General features: G+C 36.9%; 1 protein-coding gene across 2 annotated transcripts in view; it reads left to right on the forward strand.

Moving 5' to 3' along the window:
• EDIL3 (EGF like repeats and discoidin domains 3) overlaps window positions 1–14,608 on the forward strand; it is a 270,438-nt gene that overhangs the window by 99,146 nt on the left and 156,684 nt on the right. The window lies entirely within an intron of this gene.

The following is a 14,608-nucleotide window of genomic DNA, read 5'->3' on the forward strand; positions in this document are numbered from 1 at the left end:
CTAAATCTCAGCCCTGTTTGTTGCCTACCATTTGCCCTTCTTTGCAAATTTTCTTGTCTACTTCAGCTCTATAGGGGTGATTGTCTGGTGAGACATGTGATGTTATTGAATTCCCTTGATCTGCCCAAGAAGAAAGCTACATGTTCTGTGCTGATGTCACTTAGCTTGGTGGGACAGGTCTCCTCGGAACCCGACAAGTCTACTGCTTGAATGGAAGATGAGGTGGGACTTGCAGGTGTAATTTAACAAATCTTTTTTTTTCTTTTGTGCCTTTGCGGTCTTCACTACCATATTTGGATAGGAAGGAAACAATTTAGCTTTATAAATACAGGATTTTTTTCATGTAATTACCCAGCATGTGGTACATGAAACACAGTGGCAACGGTCTGTCTGGCAAGAATCGGAGCAGAAAAGAGAATGTGATTAATAGAAAACCAGAGTGCAGTTCAGTGGAACATAACAGCAATGGCCTACCTGGTGAGAACAAAGTGATGACGGGAGCGTGATTAAAAGGAATCAAAATGAAAATGGTCTAGATGAGTAGTAGCACAAGAGAAGGGGAGGGAACTGCTTCCACAGTTCAAGCGAAACTTCAGGGAAGTTAAGTTTTGCTGATTAGTAGGTGACGTGTAATTGGTAGGACTACGTAATCAGTAAGACTACACATTTCCACTCTTTCAATACAGAAAGTATTGAAGAACCTGGAGAAAGATTCTCAAACCCTTTTTCAGGGCAAAATGGTGACAGAGGATCTGAGAATACAGGTGTCATGTTTCAAGGAAAGTAGAAAAATATGCTCAGTTTATGGGATTGTATGGTAAAGAAAATCATTCCATGCTATTTGTGTAACTACACTTACAAACGAAACAGTGCATTTAGTAACTGATGATTTGAGCATTTTTCAAAGACCTGGGGCACATTCATAGCACTTTTTTTTCCTAAAGATTTTTTTTTTTTAAAATATATGTGAATATATTCAGGGTCCATTATTCTCAAGCATGCAATTTGAATGGTTTTCAAGTTTTCCTTGAATAGGATTTCTGATTGGCTATGAGGATTCATCAACTTTAGGACCCGAAGAGAGCATTAGGAAATACAGTATTAGGAAATCCTGTAAATCACAGTGTGTCATAGCACCCAAATATTACTGCATGAAGTCCAAGGAGTCAGATTAAAGCTTTGCATTTCTCAGGAAGCTTGCAAATGTGCTGTACACAGAAAGAAGAGGGGATTTTAGAATAGGGAATTTGATGAGGTGAGAGAAGTCTAGCTGATCTAGTTGGCAGTCTCTGCTCTAAATGTAGCTGGAATATGCTAATGTTTTAATTATGTATATTTCAGAGGACTTTTTTTTTCCTGACCATTTACCTGACTACCACTGTGGTACAATATACAGTTATGCCTTCATCTAGAAACATCACTTCATATTTTGAGGTGAACGTCTCCAATTTACTGAACTTTGCTATCTCTGTCACCACAATGTGTTTAAAAAGAAAACAAAAAGGTTTTCAGCATAAGAATTATTTTTTATATGTAAATAGTGCTCAGGTGCTTCTCTATGTTTCCATCACCTGAGTAACAGAACTCTCTAACCCTCATTTCTGATTATTTTTAGTGTTTCTTGTTCTAGTAACATTTCGGAGGTGTTAATTTCCTCTTTCTTTGGTATTTCCAAGTCTTTGCTGAAATGTAGATGCAAGAAGTGGATACCTTAATCCTAATCTCTTTTAGCAGTGTTATAAGAAGCAAACTAATTTTATGAGTTTTTTAAAGATTTATTGTGTCTGTATATCCAGGAACCTCATTTACTGTAATATTTACTCCTAGTATTACAATAGATAGTGTGAGATGATGGAAAACGGACTGTATGGCACACAGCAAAATAATTCTTTGATCAGTGGGCAGATATAGATTGCTGGTGAGAAAGCCACAGAGCAAGAAAAGATATTAATCTGGCATGTAGTCGTACAGCAGAATCATTGTCATGTAGGCAACTGGGTATTGCCAGCTCTACCTAGGGCTCTGCGGAGTACAAAATCAACAGTGGTCCCAACTTGAAAGAGGAGGAGAGTGCGGGTGTGTGCATTTCAAGAAGGTGTAAGGTTGTGTAATTCAGTGTGATGAGCACCCAGAGAGAAGTGGAATACAGAAGTAAAGTTTCCCATAAATATTCCAGTAGTAATGTTGATGAATGAACGGATGAGCAGTATGAATCCCTATGGTATTTTGAAATACACCATAACTGATCAGCAGCTTAGTGTCAGGGATAAACTCAGTGTTCTGCTCTTACCCAAAACAACTGCACTGGTTGCTTAAAAACAAATATTAGTACTTGCTGTCATCCAATATAGAGAGCCCCAAACAAAAGTGGATGAGTAATGTTAAGTTGTTCTGTATTATTCTGACCATCTTCAACACATTTTTGGAAGTTGTCTCTTAACATGGACTCTTTGTGGGTCCAGATGTATCTTTGCTGAATGTAACACCAGGTGCAACTGGCATTATGGTGATGGCATTCTTACTGAAAAGATAAAGGAAAAAGCAACCTATAATAATAATATGAGGTGGTTGCAACCTGTAAATATCATTGTATTGCACAGTGGCAGCAGATAACAGGCTCACACTTGCAAGAGGTGATGCAGACCACAGGACGCGTATGGGATATCCTTTCGAAAGGCTTATGTGAACCTCACTCATCCTCTGTGTTGGTATAGGAGAGACAGAAGAAGTTTGATATATGAACAACCTAAATAATTATTGTCACTAGCATCATAGGTTGGAAACAAGTCCCCAGACCACAGTAGCAATCCCAATGATTTCGGACACTTATTCATGGAATATCAGACTTGACAATGTACACAACACACAGAAAAAATGAAAAAAGGAAGTTTATATCAAGTAAAAAACTCTAATTGATTTGCAAGATTTTCATCGGGAGTTTTTTTGAAAAATAATTTGGAATTTTATTTTTTTTTAAAAGTACAATATCCCTCCTGTCACTATGCAGTACAGAACAAACAATACAGAAAATGGACAAGAAATACCTTTAAAGGCTTCAAGGTGACTAAGAAAGGCAAAAGGACTTATAGATGATGAAGGGCATGAAACATGGATAGAAAACCTTTTGGTTTGCTTGTTTACAGTTTACTGGTTCATTTTTCATGGATAATATGGATTTACCATTAACTTCTTTCCTCTTTAATGTTACTAGGAAACAAAAAACATCTGCCATTCCTTAGTTTTTACCAAGTCCCTCAATCCACCAAAGTGACGGTAACTGTTTAAGTTGCCTGATAAATCGGGTATAAGACTATATAAAATCTGAAGGAAAAGAAATCTCGTTAAATTGAGCTGTCCTCTCTCCTGAGGAGCACAGAAGCTTCTGACAGTATAAAAAAAAAAATGGGAAAAAAAAAAGAACCCTCTGCTATGACCTGATTGACCGCCTTGATGCATAGTAGCCAACTGCAGACCTGCAACTACTGACCTTCCCCAGACTTGTCAGTGCACGGAGTGCAGGTTGATGATTTTTACATTATATGTTTTGGAAAGCAGCTAGAACCTCCTTAAGCTTCTCGCTCATCGAGGTGTGCATTTGTCGTGGCAAAATGGTAGCAAAATTTACATGATCACTTTCTGTTGGGAAAGCTTCACCTAATTATAGAGGAATTAATTATCCTGGAGTTGTAAGCTTAGATTTTGTTCTGGCTAGACTAAACTCCAGTGTGAATTTCACTGAAGTTTCTCTGCATTATATAGGTCTGAATTGTCCCTTAGTCGTGTGAGGGGCCACTTAAAAAATTCTCAAACTGCAAGATAGTACAAAAGCAAAAGAAACACAGCCAGTGGAAGGTAATATAAATGTGTATTTGATTGATTTATTCCAGGTCACCAGGAGACAATAAATTCAGTCACTTTTACATTTATAAAGTGGATGTCATGTAAAGACCTTTGTGTGGTGCAAAGAAACAATAAGAAGATATGTAAGTGAAGGGAATTCAGTCAAATATCGGCTGTTTCACTTTAGTCATTGACTGCAGATACCAATCAAACATTTTGCTTTATCATCCAAGAGTAGGAGGGCATGTGTGTATATATATATGTGTGTCTGTATTCATTTTACATATATACTGTGTCATTTTGTGCTTTTCATTCAGAGTCACAGCTAAAATTCAGTAGGTTAAACCATAGAATATTTATGAAGTAGAAGAATTTGCTCACCAGATGAATATTTCATGACTACTATTTTTTATGTCTATTTCTTGAATATATCTTGTATTTAGTCATAATAATCCTTGATATAGAAAGCTCTTGCAGAATGCTGTACATAGTAATTAACATAGACTTTAAAATAAGTGGTTTAATTTAAAATTTAATTTTCTAGCAAATTTCCTGAAGGGGATTATTTCCCGTTCAGTGAAGTCATCATAAAATTCCTAGTGAAAAATAAAAGGTTGTGGGGGGAAAAAAATTAATTTTGTTTGAGAAAATATTGTGAGATAAATTTTTGTCCTTCAGATCACTCAATGGAGTTATTTCAAGTTTACTTTGTTAGTAGATACTGTTATTAGATACTATTTTGTGTTAACATTAATAATGTTGTATAAAGTTAAGCAATTGAAAATGCAATAAAACTGCATCTGTTAGCATTATAGGCATTTAGATTGCCCGACTTTAAACCTGAACTTTTTTTGCATGAATATTAACTGGAAAATGCCATGGGGGCCATGCAAATAATTCATGAATGCGAGTTAAATTCAGAAGAATTTTTTTACTTTAAAAACTAACTCATATATCTTTGACCTAAAAACTAACAGAAAAAGGTTTAAGCTAAGAACTTGGGAAAGTATTCATGACAATATATTAATGAATTTTGGGTTTATTTTTGTGCAACAATTTCTGTAGATGTCTATTTTTGAAATTTTTAAAAAATATTCCAAGTGTTTTAAGGTTGTTGCGTTTTTATTTTTTCTCTAAAAAGGGTCAAAATTAAGGTGAGGTATTTCACTACAATCATGAAAGTTTCAGGTTGACTCAAATGTATATATTTTTTGCATTAGGTGTGGGGAAAAAACAAAACAAAACAAAACAAAACAAAACACAATACCCCACAATAAACAACAAAAGATTCTTCAGATTCTGTCCTGAAGAAAGCAATTAGTGATGGAGGAGACAAGGTAGTCATTTCTTTTTCCTTAGTACACCTAACTGTAATGAAAATCAACGGCATTCCAGTCAAGGTTTTCTCAGAAGTTCCTCCAAGTTAAATATGTGAGTATCTGTCTGTCATTTTCCCAAATCTCTAGGAGCATACATTTAGAGCACTTAAATGTATTTACCTTGAACATTAGAGATGAAGACTGTAGAAGCAGTAGGGATTTTTCCATCACTGTTGTCGTAATTAGTCCTTTAAATGCAATGTATTTCAATAATGATAGTATGACAGTCAACATGTCATAAAATGCATAGTAGATCACTATGTAAAGAGATTGAAAGGTGGCAAATACTTAAGGAGTAAAGTTGAGTAACTGTAGAAATATATTGTTTCCCTCACATTGCACAGCCCTTCTGTTAATTGTTCTTTAAACACAACGTGATTCACAGAATCACAGCAGGGTTGAGGTTCAAAGGGACCTCTGGAGGTCCTCTGGTCCAACCTGTCCTGTTCAAGTAGGACCACCTACGGCTGCTTGCCCAGGACCATATGAAGATGGCTTTTGGATATCTCCAAGGAGGAGACTCCACAGCCTCTGTGGTCCTGTAACTAAGATATAAAATTCCTACACATTGTCCAGTGTCTGGAGTCCAGAATGGTGAGCACTTTGAGAGCCCAAATGAAAGTGACATACCAGCAGATAAGAGATTATGGGTCTTGAGCTCAGTGGCTCACAGCACCATACAGCTTTCTTTGTGTATCCTGAATTTCTGTATGCCTTTTTAGGAAGAACACAAGGCATTAGTGAATCCAGAAGCAAGAATCTTAAGTACTGATTTAAATTATTCTGACCTGAATGGACCAAGTAAAAAGCATTTGCAACATCTCAAGTGCTGAGGAGAAGAGATTATATGAATAGTAATCCTTGTTTTTGGATGGGCTGCAATGGTGTGCAGTGGAGATGTGTGTGTACAAGTGCTCTAGACTCCATCAAACATCAGTTGGAAAGGGGTAACGCAAGGAGAGGTTTTGCCATCTGTTTGCAACACAGAAGAGAGAAAATCAACAGGAATGGAGGAGATATTTAACGCAGCTCACCAGACCCCAACAGCTCTTACTTCTCACGCCAGGAGGTGCTGGTTGGGATTGCTTTTGAAATGCAGCCACTGGAGAGGGTGCTATGCATCCTCGGAAAATGCAGAACTCTACTTCTGATGGAAAGTGCACGGAAAATGAATAAATCTGCTCTGAGGAACGTATGGAAAAGTAGGTGTAGTGGATTCCAGAAAATCCACATGCTTATGATGAAAAAAACTCTTTAAAAAAAAAAAAAAGCTCAAAAATCAATAAGCCTGACTCCTACACTAATGAAAATTGAGAGGAGTGGAGGAGCACCAGAGTGCTGACTGACAGTTGCTGTGAAAATGCTTCCTACAGGGGTGAAGTCAGAGAGGCTGATAAACTTTTGACTTCCATTGGCTTTATTCATTAAGATAAAAGAAAAATCAATGTAAATTATGTTCACTTGTTCATGAGAAAAAGCCTTGAGTACTCAAGATTTAATTATTTTCTGAAAAATTAACAATAACATATAGGTGACAAATTAAGGGGAAAAATTTCTGAGAAGAATAAAGAAACCTCACACCAGGTATATTTTTTTACCTCGTATCACTGACTTCTCTCTTGCCTTGTTTCACTGAGTGTAAAAAAGCCATGTTAGTGTCAGCAAGAGAGAAAAAACATCTGGGTTTACACTTAAATGTAATAAGCATGTTTCTTTTTTGGTGTTTTGGTTCGTTGAATACAGTTGTCAACAAAGAACTTTGAGTGCTCACTAAAACCAGTCTTGGGCACAGCAATTTGTTCAAAGTGCTCCAGGTTCAAAGTTTCTCTGTCACTCGTATTTCAGGGCAGAACAATGTGCTGGGTTTGGATTGGTCCGGGTTCAATACGCCCTCTGCAGGTATCCTTAGATAAATTGATATTTCCTATGAGTCATTGTTGGTGTTTTTAACATATACATATGGCAATAAAGCCTTTGAGATCTAGGTGAGGGCAGTGTTTTATTGAAGCTGCGTGTTATTGACACCGTTTCGCCACAGTGTCATCATCTGTGTGCACATCATACGTATTTTTCAACATGTATTTTTCAATATTAAGCAATAGGGGACTCAAATATATTTAGGTATTTGTTCCGGTTGTACTGAAGTTAAATATAAAGCCAATATTAGCTACAAAGGTAATAGGATCTTCTTTTGTTTCTGCCCAATCAGAAAACTTAGAAGTGAATACTGGTATGTCAATCATTCCTTAAGCAGCATGTTCCAGTGTCCAAAATTTACCTGGGCAATCAAAATATTGTTGTATTCATTTAAATATATCTGCTTTGCCTTTCTTGCACCGCGACTCAAGTCTTCTCTTTTCTATAGCCATATTCGTGCCATGTAGCTTTATGGTGAGGTATTTCCTGTTCCTCATTCCTGAAGTTACTAAAAAACGAATTAAAACACACACTGCACCAAAGCGATATATCTCCCTGCATGGGACTCTCCTAATGCCACATCCTTCGTTTTAGCTGCCATCTGCTCCTTTGTATTCTCCTCTTGGCACGTTATGCAACTTACAGCTCAGATTTTCAGTGATGAAGACTGTGTTTCATGGAAATTATCTCAGCAAAGTGGTATGCTGGCCCTCAGTCATGCTGAAAAGAGTACTATAGACTTGGATTTAAAAAAAAAAAAAAAGTCAATTCTTCTGTAGAGCCTATGAACCAAGGAAGGCATTCGAACCGAGAACTGTATGCCCTTGGTCCTATGAAGTTGTGTTTAATATGTATTTTCTATGAAACAGTGACTATTGAATGCTTTTCATTTCATCCTGCTGCAATCTAAAGACTTTTCATATGATAATAACAAATTTTTGTCTGTTTGTTGGTTTATACACCTTCATTCCCCAGAAAGGATGGCAGTACAATCTTTGTAACTGGCATAGTAGAAAATTTGCCAAAAACCACAAAGCATTTAGGAAAGCACTGAAAATGGCAGGATGCGTATTTGTCCTGCAATTTTAAGGTTTAGAAGTTGTTGGGTTTTCCTGTGTGTTTGTTGAACTTCCTAGTATGTATTTCAGTGAGGCAAGCTGGTCACTGTGGGCATAGTTTGTAGACAGCAGACTGGCTGGTTGAGGTTAGTGTGGGGTGAGAAGTGGCACAATAGTGTCACAGAAAGTTCACGCAGTAAAATAGGTATCAGTTATTATAGGACCATGTAGAGTTGGGGTTTGTTTATCTTCACTGCCATTTTCTGCTCTGTGTTGAGCACTGTTTATTTTCTTTTGAATCTTTCCTCGTTCTATTGGATGTTGAATATTGGATATTGTCAAGTAGTGTGGTAGTAATTCTACCTTCATATTTCTGGTGGAAGATTTGGTGATAGTCAGACCCTGTTCAGCCTTTACTTATCTCAGTCCCACTTTGTTTCAGCCTGAACTTTGTAGCTTTGAGAAACCCTTGCTCTGGTCCCTTGCACAGAGAGCAAGTGCCAGGAGTTTCCCAGCTTTGGGTAAAGAGTTCTCAAAAGCAGATCAAACCGCCCTCTCAGCCAGCCTTTGTCATCTGCGGGTTGAGATGCAACACGTTTTCATAATGCAAAGGAGTGGTGTATCTGGCACGGCATCCACCTTTGACTTGGCCTGGATCGGGTACTTGGGCACTCATCTGCAGTGAGAGAGCTAATCCAGCCCCCTGTACAAGTCCAAAACCAGACTCAAACACACTGAGCACCTGCGTGGGCTTTTATTTTATTCCCATAATGGAGAATATCCATAAAATAAAAATCATTATCATCATCATTATTACTTTGCAGTGCGATATATGATGTTACTTCAAAATTCTCCTTTCACATAAGAATAGCTGGTCAAATTTCCCTTAAAACACACAAAAAAACCAAGTGAAAAATCTTCAGACAAGTGACTGAAAACATGAATTTTTTTGGCTTGGAAAGCAAAACTTTCTCTATGTAGCTGTGGGGATATACTGGATACGTTTTTCCGTTAATAAGTGTAACAGGCACTAGCAGGTACCTACTTAACCATAACTATATTTTACAGCTTTTTTTAGTATTTAATTTTAAGATTATGCATTTGGATGTTGAGGAATGCTCTTTGAAATTTAAAGAAGCAAAGACTACTGTACACTGATTTATGGTCTTAGTTGCTTAGCCATTTCAGTATACTTGGTTTTGTACATAAAAATGCTAGGATATTTTGTGATTACATTCTTTGCTTTTTGGGAATATACACATCTTCTCAAAACTGCATACGGCAGCCTGTGTGTGTGTGTGTGTGTGTGTGTAAAATTGTGTTATATTTCAAGTCATGACAGACTACTCGTGGTTTCAGAATTACAGCTTTAAGTACTGCTGTGCCTTTGGCAGCACTTGAAGCCTTGGCAAGAGCTGCAGCTGACTAAAAACTGAATAATTGTTTTAAAACTGAATCTTTTTATGCTGTTTTCCTTAAGAAGAATATCCTGCCAAATAATAGGCTCAGAGGGCACTCCATTGACTGCCTTGTTCTACAGAGTTGTAAATGTGAAGGCAGTAACCACAAAAATCATTATCTAATCTTGTGTTCTGCAAAATACAGAACTTCACCTAAATAAATCTTTTACTTCACATTGAAACATGTTCTCATTCAGCACCAGGTTCTGGTGCTTAGAAAAAAAAGGAAGACTAGTGAGAATGAATTAGCCACCTTTTATTGGCATTTCTAACACTGTCATTTTAAGACACTAGTATTCTGGATATTAATGATACCTGAAGTTTTGCTCAGTTACCCACTTTGTCTTAGAAATATATTTCTTTAAATAAAATAATGAAGAAAAGAAAGAGTAAGTTTTTCATAGGCTTTAAGTTTCTGACTGGATGTGAACCTATGAAGAGTGATAGGTTTCCTCTATTATGTGCCACAGGCATTTTTAGGATTTCTTAATTAATGACTTTGTTTTCCATTTAACTTCTGTCATCCAAGCAGAGTTTTACCAGTTTATGGTGAGTTATCTCTGACATGCACTACTGAGTTGCCTTGTGTCTTCCTTCTTGTTTTATTTTGTTGTTTTTTTAAGAATAGCTGCAAATACAACTTAACCAGCTGAAACTAGAAGGTGAAGGATGTACTGGTGTCCCAGGACTACATTTACAATTAACACACAGTAAGAGAACAAATCCAATCTCACTGTAAAACTGCGAGATAAAAACCTCCCACTCACACTAACAGATGTATGTGTGATAGACTGGCATAAATGGTGCATCTTCCAGATTCTCTAGATTCACACATCTTGCAAACATTCTGTTTTTCTTGGGTTTTGCTTCTCCTCTTTATAACCAGGGGTGACAATTTATATCAGTTGTTACAGTGGCAGCCAGTTGAGTTGGTTGAATTAGTTGCTATGAGCTGGTCAGATAGCACTGATCATCTGAGCTGTGGCTTGGAGATGTCTTTAGCATATTTAACCTCACAGCGTGGGACAGAGCGAGGTTGGGTGCAAGGGGGACTTTGGTGGAAACCTGGCTCGACAATGGGTTCCTTCGTCAGTCATGCCAATACCGCCCACAGGGCCATGTTGAGATCCAAAGATTGAGCCAGTTTATGGAAAATCAAACTGAAGTCTGTTGAATGGGGAGCAGGTGAAGAGACAGACTCCTTAAGCGTATGTTTTCAATGAAACATCTGTAGCATTAAAATCACATTCTTAATGACCAACACTGAGCTTTTGTGAAGTCTGTCAGCCAGTCTTCATATTGTGTAGGTCGTTTGAGATCCTGAGATTTGATGCTGAGCAGAATATAATTTGTTTTGGATATTGCATTCAGAAAAATGTTATTTGCTCTTGGGTCCTACTGTTCACAGGTGGTTCATTTGGATGATACTGTAGAGCTCTTGCATAGCCTTTTCCGTAGAGGTAATGTCATATATCTAAATCTATTCTTTTATATATGAGTCTTACATTTTATTTTAATGTTAAAGGCAAAGACATTCCACATCAATATAAAATTAACTGAAGACTTAATATAAACACAAAACTAATGTAATGTGTCATCATATATAATGTAGTATAACACACTGTTACACTGGATCTGCCTCCCTCAAGCTACTTATGCTTCAAAGTTCAGATTTTTCCCAGACCTGTCAAGGCTTCTACCATTGTAACAGAAATAATCAGAAGCACGGCATAGGTTTTCAGATGCTATCCAAACATTGCCTTCTTACATTATCTCTCTTAAGCTAATATATGTTGGACAATATGTATCTTCATATATGCTTTCCGAATCTGCCCATGTCTTCCTGTTCTTTTTTTCTCACGTATTATAATATTATAATACGTCATGCAGTATTAGTCACCTCTAAGGAAAACATGATTAAGTTTTCCCAAGTGAACATCAGATTTTCTCTAAGATAAAAACTAATGTTTCTGCTGCCATATGTCTTATTATATTTTGTCAATGATGCATTAAAAGGGGAAGAAAAATGTTCTTGAAAATGCTTCAAAGCTGCAGAAGAGTTTACAGTGTAAGACCGTGCAATGCTGTTATCAGATCACGACTTGGGGATGTCCGTGACTGTTTTGGGGAGTTTTCTGTCAAAAACCTGGTGCCTCTATACGGGTGTCACCGCTCTGGAGTCAGAAGGAAAAGCCAGGCTGACGGTGATCCACCACTCAGCGTAGTGAGTCACCAGCTTGTGCCAGCTCAGTTGAGCAAGGCAATTCCAGCTTACTCACTCTCCCCGCCTCTGAAATAAGTAAGGAAAGTAAATTACGGGTAATTACTATGGCGATGAGTCACTGTATAAACAGCTTTTTAAAATAACTTGAAGTTTTAAATCACTGCTGATGGAAAAAAATAGTGGTGTTGTGTAGGAAATTTTTGGTGTGTAATTTAGTGCATTTACTTAAGGAGTGTAAAGCAGAGTGCTGACATTGCATTTGACACTGTATCATAAAGCAAAAATAGTGTATTCTTTGAGTATTCAATAGCCTATTGAAGACAATTTTTTCAAACATGGTTTATCAAGGTATGGAGAGTAAAAGAAATCCTGGTACATATAGCAAGAGATTATGTTCATTTGATTTTTTAAAAAAGTGTGCATGAAGTACAAACAAGTCCGTAACTGCATTGTCATATCTATTTTTAATATGCATCTTTAATTTCTGTCTGGGGTTAAGAAATACAGTATTAACAAGTAGAAGTAGGTCTTTTGCATTTTACAAAAGCAATTCTCACTAACTGTAGTATAACTCAGACAAGAAATGAACATAGTCTATTCCTGAAAGAGCCTAAACCAGCAATCAAATAGTCAAAAGTAATTAAATAAACAGAAAAGTAACGTTATTGGCATAGCTGTCTTGGCACCTGAATGATTTATTTCAGCTGAGATTCAGCTACCCTTTTTTATTTAGATGTGTACCTAAGCACATAGTCCCACTGAAACAACCATCAGGGTAATAAAAATCCAGTTTTGAATTGCTAATGCTGGTATTCATCCAATAATTAAGTCTAAGAATATTATTCAAATAGCAGTCTGAAAAAACTTGTTACTGAAATGAATATTCTTTGTATAATTGGACAATTCTGTTTAACCAATTTAAATGCACAGACACTAGTACTTTTAATTATTTGTTGCTCAAGGAGCTGTTGAGCTGGCAGCTTGTATAAATTTGGGGCATTAGAAAAACTTAATAACAGAACTTCTAACTAACTTTCATGTTCTGTTCTGTTTGTGCAATCTGCTCTGCCACTGGTACCTTGAAAAATTGCAGCATGCTTGTAATTAGATTGTAGTTTGTTTGTTTACTTCTGATTCTATTGTTCTTAAGTTTTAAATACACAGTTTCTTCTTTGTGGAATCAGCTGTCATATTGTTATTGAACTAATGATCTATCTGATTAGTTCAATTTAAAAGCAATAGGGTGGTATTTTCCCTTCTTTCTTTCATTGTCTTGAAATCCTCTACTTTCACAAACACATTTTACTTGAATTCAGTAATTATGCAGTAAAACAATATGTTATTGTAAAATTTAAAAGCTTGATATGATCATTACATATATACATACCTGAAAAAGGATTAATCTATTTTCAAAATACACATTTAGACTCTAAATGAGGAGTTACAAAAGGGATGGGTTAGCCTGTTAAGTACCCTGTTTAGGCCATTTTAGATTATTCGTTTCATAATGTACTGTTCTTGTAATGTAGCCTTCTTAAGTGTTTATCTGAACACCAAGCTATATAAATAAAAATCACCTGTTAACCTCGGGAAACTTGAGTTAGAGACAAGATGGTTGGCTGGTGCTTCAGACAGTAATTCATTATTTTCTATCGATAGGATTTGACAGCCCCCAAAAGGACACCATGCCACTCTGCAATTAGAAATAACTGATGTGTCCAGCGTTAATTGTCACATAGAGTCGCATATAGAATATTGTACTGAATTAGCCAAGGTTTATAGTTGGTCTCAAATGCAGTTGATGTCTGTTGACAAGGACTTTGCTATGTCTGATGAAGTTTCACTAAATAGAGGGAAGATCTTCCTGCTCCATTCCTAATTTCTACCAGCATAGTACATGGAGTGATATTGAAGGCAAAGTCAGTTTACCAAGCATGGCATTGATCTTTGAGAAAATGTTTGTAATCTTTATCCATGCCACGTGCAAGCTCTGAAGCCACCAGGGTGGATCAATGTTTGCCGTGGCTGTAGGAGCATTGTTTGTATGGAACTGATTCTGCAAGAAGTCAAACAGAAGGAGCTTCTGTTTCAACTGGTAGGAGACTCCTTAAAAGAGAAAAAATAAAAGTGTGGATACCTGTGTTTAGTATCTTAAGACCGTCTCTATATCACATTTATGGAGAGTCGTCTCAGACTTCTAGGTGCTTTTAGAGTATCCCAGTGAGAAACACTCGATTGCTGCCTTTTCTGTCATTGAAAACTTTGCAAGACTGTGAGAAGACTGTTTTTATGATGCATGTGTGTATAAAACATACTGACTGCAAGGAGAGAAAGAACTAGGTCACTGATGTACTTTTAAAATTCGGTTTTATTGTGAATATGTCTGTTTCTTTCTTTTGAATGTAGGGGTAATAGATAGCCTGCAGTCAAAGGTGCTTTCTGATGGTAACTTCAGGCAATTTAATGGTTATCTATCACCAAAAAGGAGAAGTTCTAGCATGACAATATGGATTTTTATTGCTTTCCTCAGGCAATAAACATTTTGAATGGAGAGTCCAATGGGCAGCTTCCCCCCATCGCCAATACTACCAAAAAAACCCAAAAACAAACCCCCAAACTGCCATTATTACTCCTTAACTACTGAATTTCAAGATCATTAATTCATTACTGCCAGGGCCAAGTTGGGAAGACACTGAAGGGAATAGAAGGGGTGGAGGATGGAGAGATGAG

The sequence above is a fragment of the Chroicocephalus ridibundus genome, chromosome Z, assembly GCF_963924245.1.
Source record: "Chroicocephalus ridibundus chromosome Z, bChrRid1.1, whole genome shotgun sequence".
In the NCBI taxonomy this organism is placed as follows: domain Eukaryota; kingdom Metazoa; phylum Chordata; class Aves; order Charadriiformes; family Laridae; genus Chroicocephalus; species Chroicocephalus ridibundus.